Here is a 23815-nt window from a genome sequence, read left to right on the forward strand (position 1 = left end):
GAGTGTTTAAACCCTTCCGCTCCGCGTCCTTTCTCCGCTCCGCCTCAGTCTCCGCCAGGGAGGGCCACCCTGAGTCTGAGCGGTTTGTACGGTGACAAGTTTCACGTGCTACTAATGCTTTGGTTCAAATAGTTGCTGGGCGTCTGCTCTGGGTGTTTTGCCTATTGTTGGGGTACCTGGTGAGAGAAAACTATTTTTTTTCCGGGAGACGTTCACATATTAATGGAGGAGACAGAATTATAACAGTAATTCTGTTACAGTAGAGTAACAGTAGATAAAAGTACCTGAGGATACTGGAGGCGCCTAATCCAGACACCTGGAGTATTAGCTCCAGGCAGAGAATGGCCTGGGTAAAGGTACAGACGGGAAAACATTCTGTGCTTCTAGAACTCTGAGCTGGGCTCTGGGAAAGTACCTGCCTGAGGGGAACCTACTGTGGAGGCAGGCTAGAGCCCAGTGCTTCTTCTGTCTGTACACTTGGGGGATCTTGTTAAAGTTCAGATTCTCATGCAGTAGGTCTAACAAAGTCCTACATGGTGTGGATACTGCTGATACCTGGGCCGTAAGAGCCGAGGCACAAGGAATGGAGTTAGTCTTGTCACCCTCATGTACTGTCTGATTTTGCACAAATGACTAATCTTTCATTTCTTTTTTAAAAAATATTCACCGGGGTACAGTTTATTTACACTGTTGTGTTAGTTTCTGCTGTACAGCAAAGTGAATCAGTTATACATATATCCCCTCTTTTTTAGATTCTTTTCCCATATAGATCATTACGGAGTATTGAGTAGAGTTCCCTGTGCTATACAGTAGATCCTTATTAGTTATCTATTTTATACATAGTAGTGTGTATATATCAGTCCCAACCTCCCAATATATCCCTCCCCCCAATGACTAATCTTTCTAACCCTATTTTCCTTTTTTGTAAATAGGAGGTTAAAAATGGTGTCTGCCTCATAAAGTGGTTGTGAGGATTAAATGAGGACACTTGTAAATTGCTTGATATGGTGCCAGGACAGAATAAATGTTCAATAAAAAATGTTTCAGAGAAGTTAAGTACCTTGCTGAAAGATAAACAGCAGGTAGGTGACAGTGTCACTATCAGATGAGTTTATGCCCTCCCGCAATTTCAGATGCCACCCATATGAATATGACATTCAAATTTATATCTCAGGGGCTTCCCTTCTGGTGCAGTGGTTGAGAATCCACCTGCCAATGCAGGGGACACAGGTTCGAGCCCTGGCCTGGGAAGATCCCACATGCCGCGGAGCAACTAAGCCCGTGCGCCACAACTACTGAGTCTATGCTCTAGAGCCTGAAAGCCACAACTACTGAGCCCAAGTGCCACAACTACTGAAGCCTGTGCACCTAGAGCCCGTGCTCCTCAACAAGAGAAGCCACCGCAATGAGAAGCCCACACACCACAACGAAGAGTAGCCCCTGCTCGCAGCAACTAGAAAAAGCCCGCACGCAGCAACAAAGACCCAACACAGCCAAAAATAAATAAATTAATTAAAAAAAAAAACCAAATTTATATTTCAAGCCCAGCCCTTTTCTTTCACCTCCAGACCATTATATCCAACTACCTACCTGCCATCTCTTAGATTTTAAAGGCACCTTGCATTAGTTTCCTAGGCTGCTGTAACAAATTATCACAAACTTAAAACAACACAAACTTATTCTCTTACAGTTCTGGATATCAGAAGTCTCAAATCAGTCTCACTAGGCTGAAGTCAAGATGTCATAAGGGTTGGTGCCTTCTGGAGGTTCTGAGGGGAGAATCTATTTTCTTTTTCAGCCTTTAGAAGTTGCCTGCATTCCTTGGCCCCTTCCTTGCATCACTCTAACCTCTTGCTTCTACTGCCACATCTATTACTTTTCTAGAATCAAATTTCCCTTGCTTCCCTCATATAAGGACAGCTGTGAATGCATCTAGGACCCTCCCATCTCAAAGTATTTAACTTAATCACATCTGCAATGTCCCTTTTTGCCATATAAGGTAATATTCACAGGTTCCAGTGTTTAGGGCACAAGTATCTTAGGAGGCCATTATTCAGTTTACCACACACCTCAAACTCAACATATCTAAAACTGAGCTCATGATTTTCCAGTATTATCCACTCAGAGAATGACACCAACCAACCATTCAGTTGTTCACCTACCCTGCCCCGCACCTGCAAACTCACTGTGAACTTACTAACTCAATACCCATTCCCAATCCCCTTTTTCACTTCTTCTAAAGAGTCTAGAAAAGTTAAACAGTTGATCTTCCAGCTTCCCTGGCAGCTAGGTATGGCCTGATGACAGCTCTGTCTAGTAGGACTTAGGAGTCTGCTGGGGGGTTTCCAGGAAAGGGTTTCCTTTCCTGATAAAAGAGGCAGTTTTTATGGATTTTGCCCCCTTTTTCATTCTTCCTGCCTTGGACTTGGTCATGAGGCGTGGAAGGCACATCATGCTGGCCCTGACATCACTGCGCTGCTAAACAAATCCCTCCTACCTCCAGAATTCTTATCTTCTTATTATCTGAGGAAACACACACACATCATCATCATCCTTATGTATTTGAGCCACTGTTGGTCATTGTCTGCTCCTTGCAGCTGAAGTATTTCTAACTGCTATTGCCAAGTCCTGTCTATTTGACTTCCTTAATCCTCTCACATTCATCCACTCTTCTCCACCCCCTATTCTCTTCTCTAGCCTAACTGATTTGCTTTCAGCTTCTGGTACATGCCACGTTCCCTCCTGTCACTGCACCTTTATACATTCTCTATTTGGAATGTTCTTCCTTCTCCTTGTTAAAAAACAAAATTCAACTGAATAAGTCTTAAGGATCTTCTTGGTTTTATTCAATGATTTATGAATCAAGCAGCATCCAATCTAGCAGACAGAGAGGAACTCTGAAGAGCTTTATGGAAAAGACGGCTTTTATAGGCAGAGGGGAGCAAGAACAAAGGAGTTACGCTAGGCAAAAAAGCAGATTGGTTATTGCAAGTTTACTTTCCCTATAGGGGATGCCAGGGGTTTATCGGGCAGATTACTTAGCTAATGCTGATAAGGTGATTCCTGATTTCCTGGTTTAAGATTCCATTTCTGGGAGGACAAAACTGTAATTGAGTCAAGTCTCAGTTTGGTGGTGTGGAGCTTAGCATAAGTGATTCTATTTTGGGCCTGTTGTCTTGTTTTTAACATCTCCCCAGGCTAGTTACCTCTCCATTCTTTAGCTCTCAGATCAAGCACCACTTTCCCAGGAAACCTTCCCTGACCTCCCTTTGTGCACCTGTCAGCTGAGTGCAATCACACATTTATTTGTGTGATTATCTAATTCCCCATTAGGTATTCATACTATGAGTGCTGGGACCTTGTCTGTTTTTACTCACTATTGTAGCAGCAGAACTGGCACAGCAGCTGGTACAACATATGCACTCAATATTTGTTGAATGGCATGAATGTCTGGAACATGATTCCAACCCATGTTTTTCCTACCCCTGAGTCCCTGCTTTTTTCCCTCACAGTACACCACCCAGAATGAGTAGATTTCAAACCTGGGGAGATATTGTGCCATTTTTCCAACTGCATTTGCTCACTTTGTGTCTCTGTGTTGCATTTTGGTATTCTTGCAATATCTCAGACTTTTTCATTATATTTGTTATGGTGATCTGTGATCAATGGTTTTTGATGTTACTGTTGGGGAGAGGGAAATTTCCCCCTCTACCCTTCTTGAGTTCTTGCGGCTGGACTAATAATAAAATTGACACAAGACAGATTAACAGAAGAAAAATAAATTTTGACTCATGCACATGGAAGTCTCATAGAAATGGGACCTAAGAAGTGGCCATACAGGAAGCTTTCATGTTTTTTAGACAAAGAATAAATTTGTGAGGAATTGACAGGACTAGGAAACTTAGGTTTTGGGTGCCCAATTAATGAAGAATCTAAACAGAGCTTGGGCTTGGGTTAGTAAATTAAAGAAGTAACAAGGTTTATTTATATAGGCTTCTGGGTCCCGAATTTCCTATCTTTGGCAGTAAGGGTGTCCTTCTACCTCCAGATGCAGGGGTGCACCTTTCACATGAGAGATTTCTTTCCTGCTTTCAGGGAGACAGCAGGGAGAATCAGTGTCCCTCTTGCGTTGGCTATTTCTTAAGTAACTTTAATTCAAAATAATCAATATGCCATCGAGGCACATTTTGGTGTGGCCTACCTTGGGCTCCAACATTACTATTGTTTTGGGGTGCCACGAGCCACGCCCATAGAAGATGGCGAACTTAATGGATAAATGTTGTGTGTGTTCTGACTGCATCACCAACTGGCCATTGCCCTGTCTCTCTCCTATTCCCTGAGACACAACAATATTGAAATTAGGCCAATTAATAACACTACAATGGCCTCTGAGTGTGCAAGTGAAAGGACGAGTCACACAACTCTCGCTTTAAATCAAAAGTTAGAAATGATGAAACTTAGTGAGGTGGGCATGTCGAGGTAGGCCTCTTTCACCAAACAGCCACATTGTGAATGCAAAGGAAAAGTTCTTGAAGGAAATTAAAAGTGCTACTCCAGTGAACACATGAATGATAAGAAAGCAAAACAGCCTTATTGCTGATATGGAGAAAGTTTTAGTGGTCTGGATAGAAGATTAAACCAGCCACAACATTCCCTTAAGCCAAAGCATAATCCAGAGCAAGGTCCTAACTCTCTTCAATTCCATGAAGACTGAGAGAGGCAAGGAAGCTGCAGAAGAGGCGTTTGAAGTTAGCAGAGGTTGGTCCATGAGGTTTAAGGAAAGAAGCCATCCCCATAACATAAAAGAGCAAGGTGAAACAGCATGTGCTGATGTAGGAGCTGCAGCAAGTTATCCAGAAGATCTAGCTGAGATAATTAATAAAGGTGGCTATACTAAACAACAGATTTTTCAAAGTAGACAAAACAGCCTTATATTGGAAGAAGGTGCCATATAGGACTTCCATAGTTAGAGAGGAGAAGTCAATGCCTGGCTTCAAAACTTCAAAGGACAAGCTGACTCTCTTGCTAAGGGTTAATGCAGCTGGTTACTTTAAGTTGAAGTCAATGCTCATTTACCATTCCAAAAATCCTAGGGCCCTTAAGAATTATGCTAAATCTACTCTGCCCATGCTCTATAAATGGAAAAATAAAGCCTGGATGACAGCACATCTGTTTACAACATGGTTTACTGACTATTTTAAGCACACTGTGGGGTCATACTGCTCAGAAAAAAAGATTCCTTTCAAAATATGACTGCTCATTGACAACACACCTGGTCACCTGTGAGGTCTGATGGAGATCTACAACGAGATTAATATTTTTCATGCCTGCTAACACTTCTATGCTGTAGCCCATGGATCAGGGAGTAACTTTGACTTTCAAATCTTATTATTTAAGAAATACGTTTCATAAGGCTATAACTGCCGCAGACAGTGATTCCTCTGATGGATCTGGGCCAATTCAATTGAAAACCTTCTGGAAACTATTCACCATTGTAGATACCATTAAGAACATTCTTTTTTAAAGATTATTTTATTATTTATTTATTTATTTGGCTGCACTGGGTCTTAATTGCGGCACGCAGGATCTTCATTGCGGCATGCGGGATCTTTTTTTTAGTTATGGTATGCGAGATCTTTAATTGTGGCATGCAGAATCTTTAAGTTGTGGCATGTGGGATCCAGTTCCCTGACCAGGGATGGAACCTGGGCCCCCCACATTGGGAGTGTGGAGTCTTAACCACTGGACCACCAAGGAAGTCCCAAGAACATTCTTAATTCATGGGAAGAAGTCAAAATATCAACATTAACAGGAGTTTGGAAGAAGTTGGTTCCAACCCTTATGGATGACTTTGAGGGGTTCAAGACTTCAGGGGAGAAAGTAACTGCAGATATGGTGGAAATAGCAAGAGAACTAGAATTAAAAGTGGAGCCTGAAGATGTGACTGAATTGCTGCAATCTCATCATAAGACTTTATTGGATGAGGAGTTGCTTCTTATGGATGAGCAAAGAAAGTGGTTTCTTGAGCTGGAATCTACTGGTGATGATGCTGTGAAGATTGTTGAAGTGACAACAAAGGATTTAGAATACAGTAGTACATAAACTTAGTTGATAAAGCAGCAGCAGGGTTTGAGAGGATTCACTTCCATTTTGAAAGAAGTTCTACTGTGGGTCAAATGCTATCAGTGTTGCACGCCTCAGAGAAATTGTTTGTGAAAGGAAGAGTCAATCGATGCAGCAAATTTTATTGTTTTATTTTAAGAAATTGCCATGGCTACCCCAACCTTCAGCAACTACCACCCTGACCAGTCAGCAGCCATCAACATCAAGGCAAAACCCTCCATCAGCAAGAAGATTATGACCTGCTAAAGGCTCAGGTGATGGTTAGCATTTTTTAGCAATAAGGTATTTTAAAATTAAGGCATGTACATCATTCATTTTTTTAGACATATTACTGTTGCACAATTAGTAGACTACAGTATAGGGTAAAGATAACTGTTTTTTTTTTTTGGCTGCATCAGGTCTTAGTTGGGGCACGCAGGCTCTTCAGTGTGTCACGCAGGCTTCTCTCTAGTTGTGGTGTGGGCTTCTCTCTAGTTGTGGCGTGCAGGATTTTTTTCTGTCTCTAGTTGTGGTGCGTGGGTTCCAGAGTGCATGGGCTCTGTAGTTTGTGGCATGTGGGCTTTCTCGTTGAGGCACATGAGCTCAGTAGTTGTGGCGCACGGGCTTAGTTGCCCCGTGGCATGTGGGATCTTAGTTCCCCAATCAGGGATCGAACCCACGTCCCCTGCATTGGCGTGAGGATTCTTTACTACTGGACCACTAGGGAGGTCCCAAGATAACTTTTATATGCACTGGGAAACCAATAATTCATGGGATTGCTTTATTCCAATATTCACTTTATTGTGGTGGTCTGGAACTGAACCTGAATATTTTCGAAGTATGCCTATACTTCCTCAGTTGTGACTTATATTCTTACCTTGTAATCCAGATGGGAAATTCTGCTTATTCCTTGGTTTCCAGGCAAATCTGCTCATACACAGTATTTATGAATACAGAAGACTTTCTTGAAAAGCTGCAGGTCACACAGCAAATCCTTTAAAGTCCTTAGGAGTCAGTCTGGCCCTCTTCAGTCCTCTTTGGCTCCTTGGCCACGTGGTGTCCCTCCTTTTTTCTTTCCTTGTGTAATACCAGTCTTCCCATTTCTTCTTCCCATTTCTCTGGTCTTCCCTTACTCTCTGAAGCAAGAAACCTCTTCCACATGCAGAGCAATGTCAGGGCACTTTCTGCTCTTGGCCTCTTCTTCTACCCAAGAGCTTATCAAGGTTTTTTCCCAAACGAAGTCAACTCCTTTTCAAAGAGGGATTCTGGGGCCAGCAGTTGAGATAATCATTTCCCATTCCTGTGCCTAATTATATGTTTATGAGTGTTTCACCCATGGGTCTGAATCACGTCTTACATAGTTTGTTTTGTTTACCCCAGCTTCCTGCACTGAGCCCTCAATAACATTTGTAGAATAAGTGAATTGATGATTGAGAGAATGATTGATTGAAAAAACTGAATCAAAGAATGAATAGGTTGATGTTAATTTGATCTGATGGTTCCGAGGGATCTTTGCTATGCAAAAGAAAGGGGCTGACTAAGGGTCTAGCCCTAATTCTAGTCCCAGTTCTGCCTCTAACTTGCTGTGTATCCACAGGCTCTCACATTTCCTTTCTGTACTTTGGCTGTAAAATGAGAGGTGGCTCCTAGTTATTCCTTTCTGTTCTATCAACCACACCTCATTCTTATCCCCACGTGATAACTGAAGCTTCACCATGGGGACCTAGTTGGCCTGCTGGGTAGCTTATTATTAAAACCCACCTGCCTGGCTAAGAAGTGCTTTCAAAGCAGAGGGCCCACCTGGAATTGTTTTAGCCCATGCTTCTTATTCAGCAATACCTGATTTTACCACCTACACTTTCCTCATCCTCCTCTAATGCCTTAGTTAAGCTGGATGTTGAATGAACTCCCTTTCATCCCTCCCCAACTTTATGTATTAAATCCCATCAGCCTTTTCCTAAGCCCAGCCCTCAAGCACAAGGGCTATGTGTATGCACTTCCTTAACCAGGTTTATTGCCTCTGGAATTTCCTGACACTTTCTATAGGATTTCTGAAGGAAGTAGAGACCCCATGTGGTATTTTTGGCAAGGTTGTGGTTTTAGTTGCTTTTTCATTGGGGCCTTACACCTTGAGCAACTCAAGATGAGTCCTCAGAGGCAAGTGTTTGTGAGAACTGACCAGTTTTCATTCATTCCTAGCTCATTTATATCACTAAGCCACTGTGCCAGCAACTAATATTTTAATTTTAGTGTCAAAGAATATCCAATATTACCTTTCATATGGTATATTTTGTTAGTGGTGCTGTAATAGGGAAGAACAAAATCTGACCCCATGTTGGATCTGTTTCTTTTACTTTAACCTTTGCTTTCTGTTGGTTTTTTTTTTTTTACTATAATCACTAAAAGGATGTTGTCTATAGCTATTAGACAACATACTTAATGGTCTCCCTTGGGGAACCCTGCCCCTCTGCCTGAATGTTAAACTAACTTGCTTTTGTTCAGCTCACAGGGAAACATTCTGACCCTGCCCACCTGTGAACAGCTGCAAGAAAGAAGAAAATACATCCCCTCCCTGAGGCTGGCCAAACCAGGAGATGTTTTGCAAGACTTATGGCCTTTTTATTTTACTTCCTCACCTCCTCCCCCTCTCTGTTCTATAAAAGAAACTAGCATCCAGACCCTGATAAATGGTATTCTAGGACATTAGTCCGCGATCTTCTTGGATGCTTGGCTTTCTGAATAAAGTCCCTATTCCTTGCCTCGACATCTCATCTCCCCATTTATTGGCTTGTCATGTGGCGAGCAGAGCGAGCTTGGACTCAGTAACAAATTTGGCTTAGCCAGCCAGGAGTCTTGCTGTTCATGGCTAACTGGCCCCGATCAGGCAATTTTGGGGCAAGGCCCTAGCAGCTGCTGGGACAATTTGTTTTAAGGATCTTCCCTTCAAAAAATTCCTTGAAGTGTGACACTGGCTACCCCAGAGCTCGGCATTTGGAGCAAGGAATCAACAAACTTCTGCAAGTCGACAGACTCAATCTTTGTAGGGTAAGTCGCTCTGGTGTGTACAACCAGGAACAAATTCCCCCCTCAATTTGTTTTGCATTTGGTTGGGGTACCCTGTTGGAGAGGGGAATTGTTGTTGGACTCTGCCTGATTTGGAAACCAGTTCGTTGGCTTCTGTTTTGTGTGCATCGATGTTGGAATTTGTTTGCGCTTTTTGTGTTGGAATTTGTTTGCATCTATTGTGTTTTGGTGTTATCAAACTTATAAAAATGGGAAATACTTCATCTATTGCGAAGGAAAGCCCTTTGGGGTGTATATTAGATAAATGGGCAAAACATAGCCCTGAGCCTATGACTAAGAAAGAGATGAGATTCCATACGTAGAAGCATTTATGCTATTGCATCAGGAGGAAAAGAAGTCAGAGGGCTGCCATCTTATGGTGCAGCAGTCTGAAAGAAAACCCAAGGGGGAACCTGTTCTACAAGGGGAAGAGGGAGAAAATGAGAGTGGGGACATGTTACTTCAAAACTTAAACCCTGCTCCGGCCTATCCAGCTCCCCCACTGGCCGAACACTCTGCACCAACAGTTGTTCCAGCTACCCCCCCATGTCGCCAACATATTCACTCCTTTTACCGCCTCCTATTTCCCCTACCCGTGGAGTCGAATAGAAGTTTCTATGTTAACCCCCAGGGCACAGGGACCTGGTTTAGTATCACCATCTAAGACCTGACAGGGCACCCAATTTGGACTGGGAGCCACTTCCACAGCAGGGCAATTTCCCATGTGCCAATATCTTGTAGGAGGCCTTAATGCAAATGGCCAACCAGCTGGGTTTATATGGGTACACAATTCATTCTTGACTTTGGATTTGCTTAACTGGAAAAACCATAACCCTGCTTACTGAGAGGACCCATTCCGTTTGACTGAACTTTTCACCTCTATATTTGCCACTCACCATCCCACTTGGGCAGACATTCACACTCTTATGAATATAATGCTTACTGGGTTTGAAAGGAGGAAGGGCTTTGGGAAGAAGATTGCCCTAGACTAAAGAATAAGAAGGAGAATAATAGAAGGAAGACAGGAGCCTCTCATATAAGAAAGAGAGGAACACTCTGCTAATGAATGAAGAGGCCAGGAGACTCCCTTGGGCTTGAGGCGTCCGATTCTAATTTCCCCACAGGAGCCCCAGGTAACTATGACAGTGGGGAACAAATTGATTGACTTTCTAATAGATATGGGTGCCACATATTCTGTGGTAAATACCAAGGTGGCACAGAAAACGCCTCAGTCTATCCTGGTCATGGGAGTTTCTGGAGAAGTACAACCTCTAGAATGCTAATTAGGGGACCCCACCCTGAAACATAGCTTCTTATATATGCCAGAGTGTCCAATCCCCCTTTTGGGACAAGATATCCTTTGTAAATTAAATGCTCAAGTAACTTTTTTGCCAGAACAGCTTGACATCAGGGTCCCACTGGAGCATGCTTTAAGCCTACAAATGGCACTAATGGAAACCCAAGAAAAGGAGAAAGAGCTCTTTCCCCCTGAGGTCATCCTAGGAGAAGCTTGCCTGTATCTTTGAGATGCAAATATCCTACCTGGTCTTCTCAGGAACCCTTATCTCTGCCATCTTTTTAAAATGCAAATTTTGAAAAGAGAGTAAAGTAATTTAGAAATTGACTTGTCAAGGATAAATAGAAATCCTAAATGTCTTTTCTATAAGTATTAGCAAAAAGATTCAGCCATCTAGACAAGTGAGCTTGATTTGTTCCATCTGCCAGAAACCCAATTTTAATCCAACCTCTTTTGTTAACTGATGAGTTTTACATTGCTGTACCTGACTCAGGGCTGAAATTTTGAAATGAGAACTATGAGGTTTCTCTGTTTGTGTGTTTGTATGTGTCTATGTGTGTTGTAGATGTATGGTATTACCAAAATTAATTCGTAAAAGAGCTCTACTTAAATGACTTAAAAAAAAATTAAGCACTTATATAAATACTCAGGAATATAAAACTGGCCAGAATGAATTTTGGGTTCACATGATCTGGAAAATATTCAACATTAAACTGATATCTGGTATTGAAGGTGGCTTAAACTCGTTGATCTAATTAATATAGATATGTCTTTAGAGTCATTAATTTAAGCATAATACCTTGTTGTACCTAGGAATCAAAAAAGACCTTATTACATCTGTTGCAAGGAAAATAACTTGATAGGATGAAACTTTAAAGTAAATGTAGGGACTTTCCTGGTGGTACAGTGGGTAAGACTCCGCCCTCCCAATGCAGGGGGCCTGGGTTTGATCCCTGGTCAGGGAACTAGATCCTGCATGCATGCCGCAACTAAGAGTTTGCATGCTGCAACTAAGAAGTCCGCATGCCACAATTAAGAAGTCCACATGCTGCAACTAAGAAGCCTGCATGCCACAACTAAAAGATCCCATGTGCTGCAACTAAAGATCCTGCGTGCCGCAATAAAAATCCTGCATGCTGCAACTAAGACCCGGTGCAGCCAAAATAAATAGATAAATAAATAAATAAATACTAAAAAATTAAAGTAAATGTAAATGAGATAAGAGCTTTTAGGTAAACTCTATAAGAATAATTATGTTCTGAAAATTACCTAAGACAGTCTCTCCAGATTTTGATAACTATTACTTGCTTCTCGGTTTTCACTAGAAATTAAAGTTTTTAAGAGTTGGGGATTCTAATTTAAATATGTAATTAAAGCTACTAAAAATAATAAAACATTTCACTGTATAATAGGAAAGTGGGATATAGGTTTTGAGTAAAAAGGAGTTTTATGCATTGTCAGGCTGAGGTTAGATTAAACTTAATTGGTAAATGGATTTTATTCTTAAATATTCTATCTGACCAAATGTTTAAAAAAATTTTTTTTGGATTTTTTGATGAATTTCCTATCAAATTCTAATTAAAGATCTTTTGACTTCAGCTAGCTTTGGGATGCTTCAGAGAGCCCCTGAGAGCCTTCCTTATTGCATTGGTTTGGCCTGCGGCAGAGCGTTCTTTGGGATTTTCCCTTTTGAGCCATCCTTGGTCATTCATTCAGCTTCATCTCTGATGGGACATTGGTTGGGGTTCTCCCCTTTTGGACTGATGGGGCATTGGTTGGGAATCTTCCTTTTGTGGGGCTAGGGAACTGTGACCCTGAGAGACCAGTTTGATAATGGGACTCATGTGTGACGATACCAGGGTATCCTTCCCTATTGCGTTGGTTTTGCCTGTGGTGGAGCGTTGGCTGAGATTTTCTTCCTTTTTGGGGGCTAGGGAACTGTGACCCTGAGGCACCTCAGAGAAAAAATATATATATATTAAACTGACTAGAATTGGTCAGTATGCTAAATTACACAGAAAGCATTGTCAAATGAGTGATAAGCCTCCTCAGATTATATGGTATGAATAAATGTTATTAATATAAAATTGTAAAAATCATATAAAGCTCTGAAATTTACATATGTCTTGGCATAATGTTATAGTTTTAGTTGTTATTGTAAAATGTTGTATGTCACAACAACTTAGATAAGCTTCTTTGCCAAGAAGAATTGTAATGAGATCTTTTAACCTTGCCTTTTTAAGACCTTTATCATTCATTGGCAGCTAAGGGTGATGCTTTGCAAAACTGCCACATCTTCAAGAAGGCATAAAAAGGAACTTTTTTAAAACAAATATAAGTTTCTGATAGCCTTTAGATAATGCCACTGGACTGGGTAACAAATGAAAAAACTAATGGAAAACCTGATTACTTCATCTAGATCAACAGGAATTAATTAATTACATGGGACTGAATGAACTGATGAACATGATTTATAACTTTTTGACTTTGGGAAATATACTAGCCTTAATCTTTGTTTTCCAGAAAAACCTTTTCTCTTATGCTATGGGCTACAACAAGTTGATAAAGTATACCCTTGTAAACAACGATGAAACATTTATCTTTTTCTCTCTACCTGGTCCTGCCAGAATTTGGCTTTCTCCAGCTGGCTCTCTTGTGGACTTGATGGCTTATTGTAACTGGATTACAAACAGTTATACTAAGCATTGTTTTTTTTTTTTTGTTTGTTTGTTTTTTTTAAACTTTGGGTTTATTTATTTATTTATTTTTATGGCTGTGTTGGGTCTTCGTTTCTGTGTGAGGGCTTTCTCTAGTTGCGGCAAGCGGGGGCCACTCTTCATCGCGGTGCGCGGGCCTCTCATTATCGTGGCCTCTCTTGTTGCGGAGCACAGGCTCCAGACGCGCAGGCTCAGTAATTGTGGCTCACGGGCCCAGTTGCTCCGCGGCATGTGGGATCTTCCCAGACTAGGGCTCGAACCCATATCCTCTGCATTGGCAGGCAGATTCTCAACCACTGCGCCACCAGGGAAGCCCTAAGCATTGTTTTAATTTGTTCTTTGTTTCCTAATTGTTCGTGATTTGCGTCTCCCTGCTGCACTATGACTTGGTCAGTGTTACTAGCTGCGTTGCTTATATCCTGTCTATTATATAAGATTGTTGTCTCTTACAGTACCCAGTGTGTAACCAAGCCTCCAACAAAATTGATGATGGCTAAACATCTTGAGGAAATAGATCACATTTATGACTCTTATAGAATAATTGTAATAGTGTGATTCTAAGTATGGGAAGAAGCAACAAGGGAAAAGATTTCCTGGATCATAATAGACTAGAAAGACAGAGGATCCAGAGAGTCTTTAATTATCAACAGGGCCTAATCCAGAAATTAGCACCTGGAGTGGCATATCAACAAGAATTTTTGCCTGATCTGGGATGAGCCTCCCAGTGCTGTGGGACAAAATTTGGTCATGAAATGTCTCCCAAATATTTGTCGAATTCCTGACCAAGAGGAGGATCTGAGAAATGGAATATTTTCTGCCATATCAGTAAACAAAGGATGTCACAGTCATCAGCAATTGCAGCCACCACTGATGGTGAGCTGATGAGCCCTGGGGGAACTCAGGAAGGAAAGAATACCTGCCATCTAGCAGCCAGCAGACTGCAGCCACTCCCTGCGGTGAGCCTTGAGGAAACTCAGGATGTGAAAACACAGGATATAGACCCCAGATAGGTGAGGTGTATATCAAAGAAATGATTTCAGTGAGCCCAGACTCTTGCATCTTCCCATATGTAGAAAAGCACCAAATTCCTTAACTTGAGATTGCAATTTCCTTATGGCTGGAGAAGCGCAGGTCAATCTACTTGTTTAATCCTGTTCTACTGAACAGCACAGCATTAGGTTCAAATAATTGAGAACTATTTACTAAAAATTCTGAGAATTATTCCCTGCCCAAGGCTGATCAATTCCATTCCATGATCACCTCTTGTCACCGCTACACAGCAGGAAGCAGTTAGAGTGGTCATTGCCCCTTATCCCACAAGACTGTGGAATGGACATTGACAGTGGGGAATTATAACAGGGGAGAACAAAACCTGACTCCATGTTAGATCTGTTTCTTTTACTTTGACCTTTGCTTTCAGTTGCTTTTGTTCAGTCTATAGCTATAGACATACATAATGGCCTCCCTTGGGGAACCCTGCCCCTCTGCCTGAATGTTAAACTAGAGTGTCTTTGTTCAGCTCACAGGGAAACACCCTGACCCTGCCCACCTGTGACTGGCTGCAGAAAAGAAGAAATTAACACATCTCCTCCCTGAGGCTGGCCAAAACCAGGAGATATTTTGCAAGACTTATGGCCTTTTTATTTTACTTCCTCACCTCCTCCCCCTGTCTGTTCTATAAAAGGAAGTAGCAACCAGACCCCGATAAGATGGTACTCTAGGACGCTAGTCCGCCATCTTCTCGGATGCCCGGCTTTCCGAATAAAGTTGCTATTCATTGCCTCAACACCTTTTCTCCTGATTTATTGGCCTGTCGTGTGGCGAGCAGAGCGAGCTTGGACTTGGTAACAAAGGGGTTCAATGTAATCAACCTGTTACCAAGAGGCTAATTGGTTTCCTTAAAGATTAGAGCTCAGCATTGATCTCTGCTACTGGCCTTTTAGGTATTTAGCAAAGGCAATAACTAGATCAGTTTTAATAAGAGGGAACCCATCCTGCTAAGCCCATGCATAGCCTCCCTCTTTGTCATCATAGCACTCAACTCCTGGCCCCATTGTGCTAGCGCTGAAGTAGCTGAGAAGAGAGGCTGACTGACATCCACAGGACAAATCATCCTCTCTCCTGGTTGTTGAGCACTTTCTCTATGGTGGATGTTCTCTTACGGCATTAACTTGGGATACAAAGACTTATATACTAACTCCCACATGTCCATCCACGTGTTTCTTGCCCAGATTTCTTTAGTCCAATCTTCCAATGGTGTTTCTTTCAAGTCTCTGACCACTCACTTCAAGCCATTCACCATTGGTCAGGAGACCATGTAGAACTGTACCTCAGGCCACTTTTCTTTCCTCACAAAGTAATCAACTAAGAGTACTGATTGTATCTCTGTCCAGGATTTTCCTTAACTACTATCCTTTACAACTACACTTTGAGTCATGAAGCAGCTGTCCATTTTTGACTAGTACCAACAAATTGTACCAACCCATCTCTGAAGTAGGTTTGAGTTTTTCCCTTCTCTGTCAGTTGGTTATGTGGGCCCATCCCCTCTCCCCACAAAGGCCATAGGTGTGAATTGAAGACGAGGTCTCACTGCAACAGAAATAGGTGACATGGGGATCTAGGCATACTGTAATTGTGCTTTCTGGACCTGCTTGGGTCTGATACCAAATGCAACATTTCCACCCTACAATGGATTGCTTTTCCAACCCTTATGGCTTGCTGGATCTGATAATACTCACTCATGATGGGCAGCTCCTGTCATATAGTAACTTGGTGTATTGATTTCCTATGGCTGCTGTAACAAATTACCACAAACTTAAAGCTGTGGCGTAAAACAATGGAAATTTATTGTCTCACAGTTCTGGAGGCCAGAAGTTCAGAATCTGTATCACTGGGCTGAAATCAAGGTATCAGCAGGGCTACACTTCCTCTGGAGGCTTGAGGGGAGAATTTGTTCCTTGCCTCTTCCAGTATTTCTGGTGCCTGCCAGCATTCCTTGGTTTGTGGATGTATTACTTCAGTCTCTGCTTTCACGGCCACATTGCCTTCTCCTCTTCTTATCTGTGTGCCACTCCTGCTTCTCTCTCATATGGATACATGTGATTGCTTTTAGGGCCTACTCGAATAATCCAGAATAATTTCCCCATCACAAGATTCATGACTTAATCACACATGCAGACTCCATTTTGCCATGTAAGGCAGCATTCACAGGTTCCAGAGATTAAGACATGGATATCTTTTTGGAGACTACTATCAGCCTACCACATGTGGTATCCCAGTGTCAAGCAATTATTCTCAACTAGGACCCTGTAACATGTAGTATCTGGTTTTCAAATGATGAGTGGTTCTGTGCCATAGAAGACATGGTCTTGCTACAGAACTCTAGGGCTGCAACTCTCCTTGTAGGGTTTTTCAGAGATTCTATATAACATCCTTATGCCCCACAGATCTTCTAGGTCATATGCCTGAGTGTTAAGGTAACTTGAACTGCAGACTGAACCTGCTGCAGAACCCTCTCTTGCCTTGAGCAAAAAACAGAACTGGCAGCCTTCCAAGTCATCAGGGAAATGGACCAGAGCAGCATCTGTAGTCCAGTATATGCTACCTTCAAAATCCCCCAAGCATGTGGTTCTTCCTCAATGATAGGAATGCTAGTGCAAAAACTTGTCCTTTACCTTAGATGGAATGTTTTTCATACTCTAGGTGATTGAACCGCTAAAAGCTTCTCTAACATGGTGAGCCTTGAATCTTCATGGAGTTTATCTCTCTGTAACAATTATGTCTTATTTGGGCATCTAAAGTACTTTCTTTTCCTGCTCACCAGCACCACTGGCATGATGCCATCATTCTAGAGGACGACTGTTAATGTTCTCTGCAATGAGAAGATGACTAAGGGGTCTAGAGACCACTCTGTGACAGAGCAAGAGAGTTGACATAAACTTCAGTCAAGGTAGCAAGTGTAGACTAGTATCCTTTCCAGATAAAGGTGAACTGCTTTTGATATTATTTACCAATGGGAATTGAGAAGAACATGTTTGTCAGATCAGTAGTCGTATTTCAAGTGCCAGAGGCTGTGTTACAGTAAAGGTATCCCATTAAGTGTGGCAGCTACAATTAAAGTTACAAGTTGGTTAAGTTTATGATAGTCCACCATCATCTGCCAGGGTCTATCTGCTTTTTGCAGAGGCCAGAAAGGTGACTTGAATAAGGGTATAATGGGGATGAACACTCTTACATCCTTTAAGGCTGTCTGTGTTAATCTCTGTAATTCCTTCCAGATGCAGTGTTGCTTATAATTTTCTCCCTTGGCTTGATGGGGCAGTGGGCTGTCTGGGTAATATCAAGGGCTTCCACTTTGGCCCCTTTTGCTTTAATTTTTTTTTTTTTGGCTGCATTGGGTCTTAGTTGCAGCACATGGGATCTTCGTTGAGGCTTGAGGGATCTTTTTGTTGCAGTGCACAGGCTCTTCGTTGCGGCACGCGGGTTTTCTCTCTCTAGTTGTGGTGCGCAGGCTCCAGGACACGTGGGCTCTGTAGTTTGCGGCACGCAGGCTCTCTCACTGAGCTGCGTGAGCTCAGTAGTTGTGGCACACGGGCTTAGTTGCCCCGCGGCATGTGGGATCTTAGTTCCCCGACCAGGGATCGAACCTGCGTCCCCTGCATTGGAAGGTGGATTCTTTACCACTGGACCACCAGGGAAGTCCCACCCTTTCTGCTTTAAAGGTTTTATTCCTCAAATCAGGAAATCAAGGCAAAGATTCTGATATCTGCTAAATATATCTCTACCAATCTCCACTCTCAGAAACTGGGTAATTAACTACAGGGTAGATCTATGAATGCATTTCACCTTGTGCAATGGACTTGGGCTAGAAGCCCTTTTATCACTTGGCTTCCTTAATTCCCCACTCTAACCAGAGGCCTATAGTGGTGTTTTGGTTCTCCTAGTATAATCAGCATCAGCTCACACTCCATATCCAACAATCCTGAAAACTGTTCTCACCTATCCAGCCTTGTACTTCATCCCCCTAAGTCTAATGCCTTCAAGATCCATTCCCACATATGTTCCCCTGGTTTCTTCCAGTATGTATCAACGAGGGTCTGCAATACCTTCAGTGTAGAAGCTGTCTCCCCCCAGAGATGGTTATTAGCCTGGCAACAGATGGGGCAATAGGGTCAGATATTGAGGAAGAAGACAAGTACCTGCCTCAGTTAGGGCTTTTATAGCATCTCCAGACAAGGAGAGACTACTTTCTTCTGGCAAGGGAGAAGGGGCTGTTTCTGCTGGAACAGAGAATTCTGGAGAATCTGGAAGTTTAAGATTCTAAGGTTACTCTGCCAAAAGTTCCCCGTCTCTGTTAGGATTCCATCCTTTGTCAATTAGGACCTTGACATTGACACAGGAAACTCTTGAGGTTGTGTATTCAGTCTCTTTTGTAGCTCTGCCACTAGTGCCATACTGAGAAGGGCTCTCAAAAAATGAAACATGGAGCCTAGTTTTTAAAGAATCTCCTTTACTATTTTCTGATTATAAAAATACTATGACTTCATTGTAGAAAATTTGTAAAGTATAGAAAAGTATAAAGACATGGAAAAAATTATCATCCGTAATTCTACCACTCAGAGGCAACTGGTGTATTTCCTTCTCATCTTTTTTCTGTGCAAATTTTAACCTAGTTGAGCTCATTACATATATGCAGTTTTACCCGTTCACGTAAAACAGTCACTTAACACAAGAAAATTTCCCATGCTATTAAAATCCTAATTTTTAGTAGCTGAATTTGAATATATTGAATTTGAATATGAAAAGTGAATATAGCAAAATTTACTGAACTGTTTTTCTATTATTGGGTGTTTAAGTTGTTGCCAATTTTTTGCCATAAGGACAAGAACACAGCTTTCGGAGACAGATGTATTTGAATTCCAGTCTTTTTTTTTTTTTTTTTTTTTTTTTTTTTAATTCCAGTCCTGATTCTGCTTACTAGCTTTACCAGCTATGTAGCCCTGGGTAAATTACTTAATTTCAAATTCATCATCTGAAAATGGGGATGACAGTTCCTATCTCATAAGTTTTCTGTGCGGATTAAATAATATGTGTAAACACCAAAAGCAGCTCCTGGCACATAGCAGATGTTCAATAAATAATACTGTGATGATAGGACATATTTCTGCAGAAATCTGGGTCCCTATTTTGGATGACTTTCTTATCCTAAATTTTTTGACTCCCCCAAATTGACCTCCATGGTATAGCATACTGATTAAGAGCAAAAACTTGGGAATCAGACTGTGGGGCTTCAAATCTTGGTTTTACCAGTCACAAGCTGTTGAACTTTGGGCAAGTGGTTTAACCTGTGACTCAAGTTCTTTATCTATAAAATGAGGAAAATTATAGTATGTATCTCACAGTGTTATATTGAGAATTGAGTTATTATATGGAAAACTCTTAGAATTGCGTGGCACGTGGTAAGCACTAGTTGTTGTTATTATTATTTGGTCAACTCCATCATTCAGAATTTCTCACTGGCTGACTTTTTTCCTCAGAATCCCCATCTATTGCTCTGTGACTTTTTAATTTTTTTATATTTATTTATTTGGCTACATTGGGTCTAAGTTGCGGCATGTGGGCTCTTCGTTGCAGCGCCCAGGCTTCTCTCTAGTTGTGGCATGTGGGCTCAGTAGTTGTGGTGTGTGGGCTCAGTAGTTGTGGCACACGGGCTCTAGAGCACACGGGCTTAGTCACCACACGGAATGTGGGATCTTAGTTCCCTGACCAGGGATTGAACCCGCGTCCCCTGCATTGGAAGGCGGATTCTTAACCACTGGACCACCAGGGAAGTCCCTGCTCTGTGACTTAATTCCCCACTCCCTCTTCTCTCTTCTTCCCCCACCAGTATCAAATTCTTATTTTATACTGTCTCTGTTTAGCGTTTTCCTTCCAAATTATACCTGAGGGCCTCAACTTTTCTGGAAAATGTAATAATAAAAACATTTACCTAGCACTGGCTCTGTGCCAGGCACTGTGTTAAATGCTTTATATGGATTAACTCATTTAATTCTCACAGCAGTCTCATGAGGTAGATGTAAATATTATGCCTACTTCATAGATGGGGGACGTTGTAGTTTTAGAAGGATGTGACAGCTTACCCAAGGTCTTACTCTAGGAATTGGTAGAGTCTGGAATTGAATCCAGGCCTGTGGGATTCCATATCCTGTGCCCTAACCATTGGAGGATGGCATTGCACAGTGGTTAAGATTGTACACTCCAGTGTCAGACTATGTTCAAATTCTGGATTTGTTGCCTAGCTAAGTGGCTCCTGAAGGAATTTGGCCATTCCATTTGAGACAGAAGCATATGTGGTCTAGTTGTGTTTTTAAATAGTGCTTCTTCCAATAACCAACATAGAACCTGCCACAGAACAGATGCCTCATAAACATTTGCTCAAACAAATAAATATATGCAAGACACTATTACAGGCACCATGTGGTTATGAAGGTGATTGATTTATTGTCTTTGCCCTCAAGGAACCCACAGACTAGGAGAAACTAGTCAGGTGCTTAAATCACCATAATATCAGGAAGAATGTGCTAAATGCTTCTGTATAGAAACAAAAATATCTCTATAAAAACAAAAAAGAGTTATTTGGTTATTACAGCCAGCAAACTGTCATGGCATACTAACTGTAGAAATAACAGCTAAACGAAGTCTCTTGATATGATCAGTGTATTTTCTAAAGTCTGAAAGAATCAGTCCCTTGATAATTTTGGCCAGTTTTAGCCTCATATTTCTGTTGTCAGGTTTGCACTTTCTTTTGGTGATTTACCAAGGTAATTGACCATTTTAGAATTAACAATTTAGTTATGCTGCCAACTCAAAACAACAACAACAGCAAAAACAACAAAGAAGAGGGAGAGGAGGGTGGGAGGGAGACGCAAGAGGGAGGAGATATGGGGATATATGTATATGTATAGCTGATTCACTTTGTTATAAAGCAGAAACTAACACACCATTGTAAAGCAACTATACTCCAATAAAGATGTTAAAAAAAAAAAAAGAGGGAGAGAGTAATTCAGTCAGAGGCATCCTCTAAGGTTTTCTGGAGAAGTTATTATTTCAAATGGTCTTAAAGAAAAGGTTACCTTTTTCAGGATGGAGGATAACAAGGAATGGCATTCTAAGCAGAGAGAATAGTAGGCAAAAAGCACAGAGAAAAGAGAGTTTGGGGTACATTGAAGGAATGGCAAGTGTCTGGGTAAAACTGGAGTGTAGGTTGTATAGGGTAGGAGGAGGAGTGGGGTAGGGGCCAGGTGAGTCTGACCGTGGACGTCACTGAAATGGACATTCTGGACTGCTTAGCATTCATTCACCTACTTCTAGTAACAACCCCTGATTTCCATTCAGGAATCTACTCCACCTTATTCTCAGTCCATGTTGGTTGGGTAGGCAGGCCCCATCCCCATACACAGTTCAGACCCAGAGCAACTGATGCTTGGCACATCACTGATAGTAGTGACACATCTCCACGTCAGACCAATCAGAGCCCCCAAAGCTCAGTTTTTCCTACAACTTATACTTCAGATATGGGAGAAATGAGTTCTCTTCTTCCCTAGGACTGGACCTAGGAGTGTGCAGGCTGGAGCTACAGCAGCCATCTTGCCACCATGAAGGGACAGCATGACCAAGAAAGGGATTACAAATTAAAAAAACAAAAAAGGAAAGCAAAGCTGAGAGTTGGAGGGAGAGAAACTATTCCTGGTGAAACCAGAACTTCTCTTAACTTCTCCAGTACATGAGGCATAAATCCACACACTGCCGCTGCCCCCTTAATTTTTCTTAAGCCATTTTGAGTTGCATCTTCTGTTGCTTGCAACCAAAACAGATTTGACAAACATAGTCCTGCTAGGAATTTTTATTCTGGTATATGATAGATTCAATGAAAGGATTCACGTAAGCTGTGACATGAACCCACTTAGGCTTTGTCATGCTCACTCTGACTTCAAATGTTCTGAAGTCAGATGGACCTAGATTCAAACTCCATTTGTATCAGTTATTAGCCCTGTGATCTCAGGAAGTGTATCAGTCAGGATTCTACCAAAGAAACAAAAACAAAGCCTTTAGGAGGAAAAAAAATTATATATATAGATAGATAGATAGATAGATAGATAGATATAGATAGATAGAGAGAGAGAGAGAATAAGAGAAAAGAGAGAGAAGGGTCAGGGGATTGGTTGCAAGTAACTGGCTTTTGGGATTGTAGGGGCTGGCCAGGCAAGTCTGGAATCTGTAGGGCAGACCAAGAGGCTGGAAACTGTCAGGTAGGAGCTGAAGCAGCAGTCCACAGGTGAAGTTCTTCCTCTTCTAGGAAACCTCATTTTTGCACACAAGACCTTTTTAACTTATTGGATCAGGCCTATGCAGATTATCAAGGATAATCTCCTTTATCTAAAAGTCAACTAGGAATTCCTTGGTGGCACAGTGGTTAAGAATCTGCCTGCCAATTCAGGGGACACGGGTTTGATCCGGTCCAGGAAGATCCCACATGCTGCAGAGCAACTGAGCCCATGCACCACAACTATTGAGATTGTGCTCTAGAGCCCACGAGCCACAACTACTGAGCCCATGCACCACAACTACTGAAGCCCACGTGCTCTAGGGTCCGCTTGCCGTAACTACCGTGCTTGCGTGTTGCAACTACTGAAGCCTGCACGCCTAGAGCCTGTGCTCTGCAATAAGAGAAGCCACTGCAATGAGAAGACCGCACACCGTAATGAAGAGTAGCCCCCTGCTCGCCACAACTAGAGAAAGCCCGCGCGCAGTAACGAAGACCCATCGCAGCCAAAAATAGATTAAAAAAATTAAAAATAAGTAAATAAATAAACATATTATAAAAGCTAATTGATTGTCCAAAATACCTTGACAGCAACACTTAGATTTGATTAATGTTTAATTAAAAAACTGGATACTGTAGTCTAGCCAAGTTGGCACATAAAATTAACCATCACAGGAAGTTACTTAATTTCCTTAAATCTTTTGTTTCCTCAGCTATAAAATTGAGATACTGACCCTTACTTACCTCATACACAAAAATATACGTAAAGCAGAACTTTAAATAAAGCATAGAGCATAGTGCTTGACACAGTAGCAGCTCAGTTTATGGGAAAAATTGAGGACGACTTTGAAACAGTTTAGAAGAGCAGGGTTTGGTTTAGATAAAAATATTTTTTTTCTAACGTGAATACTTTTAAAATAAAAGTAATATAAGTACATGGGTAAAAAAAGTCAAACCAGTTCAAACTGGTAGTCACTGAAAAGTTAGTCTCCCTCCTACTCCAGAATCTCAGGCCCTTTACTCAAGTAATCATTGTTGATGGTTTCCTACCATCTTTCCAGAATTTTGTTTTATATGTGTACATATACACACACCTTTTAAAAAAATATTTCTGTGTATCTTTAAAAAGTTTTTTTAATTTTAAGTTTTTAAATTTTTAAATTGTAGTATAGTTGATTTACAATGTTTCAAGTGTACAGCAAAGTGATTCACTTCTCTCTCTCATATATATGTATCTATATATATATCTATTCTTTTTCAGATTCTTTACCATTATAGTTTATTACAAGATATTGAATATAGTTCCCTGTGCTA

At 41.5% G+C, this 23815-nt stretch overlaps 1 long non-coding RNA gene across 4 annotated transcripts; it reads left to right on the forward strand.

The window, feature by feature from the left end:
• Positions 1-22329, forward strand: LOC309606387. 4 transcript variants are annotated; one of them, XR_014231795.1, is made up of 5 exons: positions 7-82; positions 933-1082; positions 6263-6377; positions 8605-9147; positions 14699-22329. It is a non-coding gene; the product is annotated as an uncharacterized lncRNA (long non-coding RNA). The 4 variants fall into 4 exon arrangements; XR_014231796.1 differs by having other exon boundaries at positions 58-179; XR_014231793.1 differs by lacking the exon at positions 933-1082 and having other exon boundaries at positions 1-82.
• Positions 22330-23815: the final 1486 nt, after the last annotated feature.

This window comes from Balaenoptera borealis, assembly GCF_965194805.1.
Source record: "Balaenoptera borealis genome assembly, chromosome: 11".
Taxonomy (NCBI): domain Eukaryota; kingdom Metazoa; phylum Chordata; class Mammalia; order Artiodactyla; family Balaenopteridae; genus Balaenoptera; species Balaenoptera borealis.